This window comes from Alligator sinensis, unplaced genomic scaffold, assembly GCF_000455745.1.
Source record: "Alligator sinensis unplaced genomic scaffold, ASM45574v1 scaffold1770_1, whole genome shotgun sequence".
NCBI classification, from domain to species: domain Eukaryota; kingdom Metazoa; phylum Chordata; order Crocodylia; family Alligatoridae; genus Alligator; species Alligator sinensis.
Genome location: NW_005843094.1, coordinates 152,824 through 161,831, shown reverse-complemented (window position 1 = coordinate 161,831; position 9,008 = coordinate 152,824).

The window sequence follows — 9,008 nt, the reverse complement described above, 5'->3', positions numbered from 1 at the left end:
ATGGGAGGGGGCAAGGAGCAGTCTGGACCTGGTTCGAGACTGCGCCCTGCCAGGGGGTGGAGCCCCTGAAGCGTATAAAAGGAGAGGATGCTTGGCACACTGGGAGGAGAGAGGAGCTGCAGAGACGACCATCCTTGGGACCCCACCTGTGCCTCAAAGGTGCGCGGATCGGCACATGGTGATCAGGCTGCTCAAGGTGGCTTAAGCCTGCAAACCCAGCAAGCGGCTGGGTAGGCAGTGCATGGATTGGTGCACAGATTGCCGGTCCTGGGAGCAGCTTGAGGCTGCTCAGCCCCCACATGGTGTGCAGGTTGGAACACAGAGAGTTGGCCCTGGGAACAGCTCAAGGCTGCTCAGGTTCCACCCGGTGCGCAGGTTGGTGCACAAAGAGCTGGCCATGGGGGCAGCTCAAGGCTGCTCAAATTAGCCCCGTCTCTAGGCTGAGTAGCCAGAGCCCTGCAGTGTGGCTCCACATTAAACTAAAAGAGTCCCGGTGCCCAGAGCAAGGCCCGGGAAAGGGAAGGACCCCTAGTGTACGGCTGGGGAACCGGAGCCAGTAAGGGCTCAGCTCCCATGGGAGCCCCCTGGGCGCCCAGTGTGGGTCACCAGGCCATTGAGAGGAGCCGGAGGCACCGCTGTAGAGAGGCCCTCATGGGACTGGCCATCAGGGAATGAGCCTTGGCTGCTTCAGAGCAGAAGTGTGAGTTGCTGGGGAAGTGGGTCCTTCAGGGGAGATGGGCTTGGGAGAGGATGGTCTGCAGCCTCCACCCTTCTCTATTGTGGGAGGGGGCATGTCCACATCCAGGATCCTCAAAGGAAAGGGGCTCCAGGGAACACCCTGTGGGGTGCTCAGTGCACCCCCATATTTTGTGATTGTTGTTGTTTTGTACTATAGAACGTAATATAGTCATAGGTACTCCTTAAGGGAGTTTATATGGGTTTAGCTGTCTTTATAGGCTATATATGTTTATTGCCTATTATTGGAACTTACCTGTATTGTTGCCTGTGTATGTCTATGGTATTGCTACCTCAACTTACCTGAGTTTATTTAAGTTGATTCTCATATGTGTTTACTGTGTTGATGCCTTGACTTACCTGTTCCAAAGTGTTAATGCTTATTCTGTGCACGGGGGTTAATTACTGCATATGCTGTGAATCACCTGGTTTATGTCTTTGCAGTCCCTCAAAGTGGTGCAATATATTGATTGCAGGTTATTGTATATAGTGTCGCAGACTAATTTTACTGTAAAATGTAATGTTTCTTATTCATATTTATTTATTGTAGCAATACATTTGTATATAGTTAAGCTCTTTGTCTCAGCTTGAGCTCTGTAGAGAAGAGAGGTGGCTGCTCTGAAGTGGCAAGCCCCTCTCACAGCACTCTTGCCTGACCTCCCCGTCCCTTCCACTGGCAGACAGGGCACACCCTGGGTGTACCCAGGCTACATGAAGTATATAGTTCAAACTCCCACACTGCTTCTGCTCTGTGGGTACGTCTTGGAAAATTGTGTAAAAGGCCAAGATCACCACTTTGTTTTCTGGTGTTATTCAGTGTAACACATTTGTTTTGTTGATACAGCACTCAGATGAAAAACATGGATCTGAATTTCTAAAAGTACAGACAGAGTTAATTGTCCTCAAGTTCTGCCTGAGTTGTTTTCTTTGGAATATGCCTAAGAAATCTGTTTCCAGTGCATGTTGAGAGTATATTTTGTATATTATAAAATGCATCCTACCTTCTAACCCCAAAGGTTAAGATAGGTCTTGTTAAAAGAGATTTTTTTGTATTTATAATAACAGGCACCTACTTTCATCTTCATGTAAATATGGGAGTCTGCATTCTAAGTGACAAAGCGTGCCTGAAAGGGACTTTAGAATGAATAGGTTTAACAAAAACTATTTTAGCCTAAGCCTTGTCCATCTTTAATTAGTTATCAGGGTTAAGGGAAGGGTCAAGAGCCTGAAGCTGCTTCAGGACTAATGTGTCAAAGAAAAGTGACGCCTAACACTGGAAAGGAAATGATGCTCCTTGGAGGTTTAATAATTTTTTGACCCTGTGTCAACCATTATGACTGCTAATGGCAGCTGGGGCAGAAATGTTTCAAATTAAACTTTGCTTTGCAGGTGGTAAAGAATGACTCCCATGCTATCCTGTAGCTTCTTTAAGGGCATCAGTGGAAAAATACAAATAAGTTTTATAAGCATCCCATAAAGGTGGAAATCCCATGCTGGGACCCTAAAATCGTATTACTGTTCATACATTTTATTGTATGTATTCTTTCCTCCTAATCAGATATGCAGTATTTTTAAGGGGAGAGAACAAAAATATTAATGAAATAGAACTAAACCGTTCTGGCACAACTGCATCTAACGTGAATGGTGTCAGTTTTCTAATTAAAGACCCTGCAGCTCACATTCATGGAAGGGTGTGCGTGTGTCTGGTAAACTAAATACTTGTATGTTGTTTTATGTGTTTTGTGCATGAGACAACAAGGGAGATAAAGTTTCAGACACAATTTGTGACCCACTTTCTCTTTTTTCTTTCCAAACTTAAATATTTTATTAGTGCTAAAGAAGGACAAAGAGGTGACAGGTCAATGGAAAGTAATCTATAGCACTGTAATAATTAGAAGAGAATTTCACCACAATTTGTTCTAGTTAGCTCAAGCTTTGTTGTTTTTTTTCCACGTACTGTACTTTTGATAACCTTACTCAGTGTTAACCTACACAGAGGTTCTGAGAAGGTAGACTCCAGTTAAGTTCTATTCAGAGCAAGTCAGTCACACATTGAACACATAATCCTGAGTTAAGAGTTTGATTGTGACTATAGCCCACTGCCTTACAATTTGATTAGTCCCTTTATACTTATGGAAAGGGGAAGAAAATATGACTTAAGATGTGAGTAAGCAGAGAATTCTGTTCAGCATTGCTTTATACTTACTTCCCTGTCCTCTGATAAATGACTACAGAGAATGGAATACAGTGAAAAATCAGAACTTACCATATATTGTGTCTTGGAAGTCATCGCATTCATATTTTAAAAAACAGAACACCCCAAAATATTTTGGATATTGAAATCCTCAAACATCTTGGATCAGCTGGTGTAAATCACTCAGATCAGAGGTAGGCAACCTTTTAGATCAGTGGGCTGGGCTTTTGCTAGCTGCCATTCCCCAACCCCTGCCACCCCAGAGGACTCAGCCCCTGCTAGCTGCCAATCCCCTACCTCTGCCACCAGTCCTCTGTTGCTACAGCCCCTTCTTTCTTAGTGCCCTACTCTGCTTCCAAGTGCTGCCAAAAGCCATGCCAAGTGTTAACAAGGAATGGCAAATTCTGTGTCAAGCATATATAACAGGGCGCTTTTAAGTGGCTACTTTTAATGCAGCTTCTTTATTCCTTGCCCAAATCAGGCCTTTGCAGGGCAGATCCAAGCTCTCTGTGAGCTGGATCTGGTCTGTGGACTATAGGTTGCCAACTTCTCCCTTAGATCCATTAGTGATCTGACTCCACTGTTTGATATTTGTAAGGCAACTATACCAAAAAGAAAAGTTTTAGATAACTCCATTAGATGCCCCACAAAGATTAAAAACTATTCTTCATTCACTGCCTAAATGAGCAGTTGATTCCCCTACTGTAGTACAGGATAGATTTTCCTTCCTTCATAAGCAGCTGCAGTACATGTTAGTATTTACGTAAGCTGAATGAAGTACTAACATGTAGAGTTAGGCCTGTCCATTCCATCTCTTGTTTGTGTGCGCCACAGCATCATGTCTCATATAATTTGTCTTAAGCCAGCGGTTAAATTTGTCAGCACATCTGCTTAATTTACATATTTGTTTCCGCATGTATGACAGCAGATCTGTCTTGCATTACCATTAGCTTAGGCTGAGAAATCTCTCCCTCTCAGATGGCTGCGAGGATCTTTTAGAACAGGTACTGTTTTTGGTCTGCTTTTGTTCCTGATCTCACTAATGACAAGTCCATTTGGCCACAGTGGGAGAAAAATCTTGCCTTTATTCCTTATTAATTAACTATGTCAATATTACATGGTCTCATTTCTAAAGACCTTTTTCTTCTTCATCTAGAACTGTTTATGCTCTCTCTTATACTGGTATAAATCAGGCATAAAAAACTGAAGAGTCAAATCAGAGTTATGCCAATAGTAAGTGGTACAGGTGAGAATGTGATCTGGGTCTTTGAGTTATTGAAATTAAGCTGTAAGTCCAATCATCCATCACCTTGAATCTTATACAGTGTGAAATGCATGTGAAATATAATGCCTGGAGAATGGAGCCTCATTTTCCCAACATGGAAGAAGATCTTCTGAAAACTGGGACCACCAAGTTTTGCTTCTGCAAATTGTAAGTCTTACCTTTGGGCTCAGGCTCTCAGTCTTATGTAATGTTGTAGAGTTACTGCAAGGAGCAAGTATAGTGTTTCCTTGGATGCCCTTAGACTTCGGTGTTAACGACCCTGTCACTGGGCCATCCCAGGAAATTGCTTCCCCTGACACACTTGTTGACCTAGCTCCCAGTATGCTTCTTCCACTTAAAGCATTCTGAAGGTGTCTGCATGAGGACCTCTGCTTTCAAGTGTAGCCCTTGTAACTACATAAGTCTGCATTCTTCTGGCAGATTGACAACACTGTTGCTTGGTGAGACTCTATGAGAGTTATCAATGCCAGAATGTGTCTGATGCCTGATACCTTAGATTGCCTTCAGGAGTTTTCAAAGGTATCCAGGTCATTGCCCTTCAGCTACCAAGAGGTCATGTGGAAGGGATGCATTGGTTCCCAGTCTTGTGCTGAGTTTTTTAGTTAGTTTTGGCTAAAGAGACCCCTGAACCATACCATTGCTTACTCAATGGTCTTGTCCCTCATTTTCTAGGCGTTCACAGGTCCCCTTCATTGATCTCTAGGGAACTCCCCTCAAACTACTGTATTTTAAGGGCATTCTTTTACTGACATCTGCCTGAGGGATGGAAGAATTCAGGATATTGAATATAGGAAAGGGAACTTGATTTCCTGCATGTTTGAATGAATGTGAGTATAAAATTTTACTGCCCTTGGTTTCAAGAGTTCAGACAGTTTCAGTAATTGTCTGTTTTGTGAGCTGCCAGAAAACTATCACATCATGACAAGTAATAGACTGCATTATACCCGTCCTCTAGGAATCAGATAGCAGCCCCCTCCCCTGCCTACTCCACCTAGATGACATAAATATCTCCTGGGTTCCTTGGGTGGTAACTTTGACTTCCAAGGCATGAAAGGCCACTGTGTACTTTCCCAGCACATGACCACCATGCTGTCAAGAGGCAACATCCTATGTTAGTCACAGTACAGCTCAGTGTAGCCACTTTTTGCCCATAATCTGTCCCAAAGGGTAGGATGGGAGAACACTAAGAAACAAAAGGAACGTTTCTCACTGGCATTTCCTTTAGAAATGTCCTCTCCTCACCTGATTCCTTCTGGGAAGACATCTCTTTTTCTGCACTTCTGCTGCATTCCTTTCTCACTCTGTAAGGCCTAATTCGCATCTACACAGAAACAGACTCTGTTCTGCAATGTAAAGGGGCACTGTAGTGGGTGAAAATTACATTGTGTGTACACTAATTGATAGACAAATTCTTTGCCTCTTTGCTTCCCATTTGGTGGCACCATAATATTATATTGTCCTCGATAAGCTGGAAGAAAGGACTACAACCAAAGGAATTACAAGTGAGTAATTTTCCCTTGCAGAAAATGTACACACTGTAAAACAAACCATTACCCCCCACCCTGATAAAGTTATCTTATGAAGCTAACACCTGCTGTTAATTTCACAGTAAATAAGACTTGTTGCTCTAGAAAGCTTTTTAATCATAACATTACAAACTAAACAAAATCCCATACATACCATTAACTCCAGCTGCCTTGGTTGTAATGCATCGTGAATGATCTGACTGAGTGATGGGCATCCAAATGCAAATGGAATTAGCTTTTGCAGCCATTCATTTTAAATTGCTCTTGAATCATTCTGAAGTAAATTCCATTTGAGAAGAACTTGCTTCAGGTCTCAGACAAAGAGATAATTTTCCTATATATTATGATATCAGCAATAATAGTTTAAGTCTTGCAGTTCAGAAATGTAGTGAGTTATATGTTGTGCTGATGAGAATTAAAGTTTGATATATAGCAATAAAACTAGTGATCTAGGAATGAGTAGATTGGTGTGCAGAGAGCAATATTTTCCTGCCATAACTTAAAGCAGGGATAGTAGTCCATAAAAAGTGAAAGATATTATAAAATCTTCCTTTCTTACTTGTTAATGCATGAAGTGCTGCAGCATGTATAGTTTCACAAACAAACATAAAAGCAGTAGTGCTCAACCTTTCAGGCTGGCAGGCCAGATGGGCAGTGCCCATTTCCTCCATGGGCCAGATCCAGTGGGGCCCCAATCCAGCCATGCAGTGGAAGGGGTCTTGGGCCAACCCCTACCTGGCCCTATGGGGAGGAGCGGGTGTGGTCCAGCCACATGGGGGAGGGGGTGTGTCCTGGCCCTGTAAAAGGAAGGGGGCATGGCATGGTCCAGCCCCAACCTGGCCAGGTGGAGGAAAAGGGGCAGGGCCTGGCCTCATGGGTGGGTGGAAGGAGGAGGAGGGGTGTGGCCTGGCCCTCCCATAGGGGGAAGGATCATGGTTTGGCCTCACGGGAAGAAGGGGGCATGGCCTAGCCCAGCAGGCAAGGCAGGAGGGGGTAGCTAGTAGACCCCAAACCAGCCACACAAGGGGAGGAGGCATGGCCTAGCCCTGCAGGGAGAGAAAGGGGTGTAGCCCAGCCCCAACCTGGCCACCTGGAGGAAAGGTGGTGTGGTTTGGCTCTGATCTGGCTGTGCAGGGGAAGGGTGCTGGTCCAGCTCTGTCCCTCCCTATGTGGCTTAGAATTTTGGCAGCAGGGAGAGATGGCAGTTCTGCTATTGCTCCCCCGCCACTAAGTTTCCCAACCCCTGCGCAGCCCTGAGGGCCAGATTGGTTGGCTCCACCGGCTACATTTGGCCTGTGGGCCAGAGGTTGAATACCCTGGTATAAAGCATACAAGCACTTCTTAAAAAGCAAGCAAGTCTTGACTAGAACAAGGATATTTTACCAAAAAGAAAGATTAAAATGTAATTCACACAGATGTATTCTGTGCCAAGTTGTCAGCTGGTATAAACTAATGCAGCCCTGTTGACTTTGACTGAGTCTCGCTCATTTGTATTAGCTTTTGATATGACCAAAGTGTTTAAAAGCACTATTGTAGGATCTTGAATGAAGAAGGTAAAATAGCACTTCTAAATTCAAGCAAGCAATTAAAGAATGCATTCAGAATTAAAGATTATAAATGAAAATTGCTTTGGTAAATTTACTTTCTTAATATGAATGAATTGCATTTGTAAAACCAGTTTAGTGGTTTCATTAAGAAGGTCTTTTGTCTTGGTAGTACGGAGCAGTCAATAACAACAGCTGGGATGTGCATTTTATTATATTAAAATAAAAATGAATGTGACATTTTATAAAAATAAACTTACAGTCTGATGATATTGCATTCCAATGAGATTTAGTTATTGTATGGGCGAGCACTTGGGTCTCTATATATTTGTGTTTCTATCAGGGCGGGACACATTACTAGTTGGCAGCTGGTATCAAGTGGAGTCCCCATGGTCAGTCCTGGGGCAGGTTTTGTTCTATATCTTCATCAACGACCTGGAAGAAGGCATAGAGTGTACCCTCAAGAAGTTTGCAGCTGGGCGAAGTAAAAAATATGCTGGAGGGTAGGGTTAGGATGCAGAGAGACCTAGACAAGTTGAAGGATTGGACCAAAATAAATGTCATGAAGTTCAATAAGGACAAGTGCAACGGTCTAGCACTTAGGGCAAAACAATCCAATATGCCAGTACAGGCTGGGCGCTGACTGGCTGGGCAGCAGCTCTGCAAAAAAAGGACCTGGGGGTTACAGTGGACAATAAGCTGAATATGAGCAAACAGTGTGCCGTTGCTGCCAAGAAGGCTAACGGCATACTGGGTTGCATTGATAGGAGTGTTGCCAGCGGGTCAAGGGAAGTGATTATTCCTCTCTATTTAGCACTGATGAAGCCACATCTGGAGTACTGTGCTGAGTTTGGGCCCTCCACTCCAGAAAGGATGCAGACAAATTGGAGAGAGTCCAGTGGAGGACAATGAAAATGGTGAGAGGGCTGGGGCCCATGACTTCTGAAGAGAGGCTGAGGAAACTGGAGTTTATATAATGTAGAGAAGAGAAGGCTGAGAAGAGACTTAATAGCAGCCTTCAAACTACCAGATGGTGGGGTACAAAACAGGATGGAGCTACACTGTTCTCAGTGGTGGCAGATGACAGAACAATGGTCTCAAATTGGAGCAAAGGAAGTTTAGGTTAGGTATTAAGAAGAACTTTCTCACTAGGAGGGTAGTAAAACACTGGAAGAGGTTGTGGAATCTCCATCCTTGGAGGTTTTTAAGACCCAGGTAGGGTCTTAAGCCTTGGCTGGGATATTGTAGTTGGGGATGATCCTGCGTTGAGCAGAGGGTTGGATTATATGACCTTCTGAGGTCCCTTCCAACCCTAATTTTCTATGATTCTATGATTACATGGGAGACTGAGACCATAAGGGAAAATCAAGTATATACATTTTTAAGGGATTTATTTTTATGAACTATTGTCAAATGGTTAGTTTTCCTGGCATTGGTTAGAGAAGTAAAATAAGAGATTATACAAAGCTTGTTTCTTTGCATTTTCATGAGGTACAAGTTTTCAAAAATTCAATGGTGGATTTTTGGAAGGTTCAAGTCAAAGCAGTAGGCAAAGTTTACAGCCCTTCATACCTTCAGGGTGTGTGCAGACATTCAGGGAGGTCAGGAGAGTGTTAAATTGATCTAAGGTGACCTGGTCTAAGGTGAATCAGGAAGGGAGGCATCGGGGGGCAAGCAGGCTCCCAGGAGGTGATAGGGGTGGGTTTGGCAGCAAGCAAGCTAGC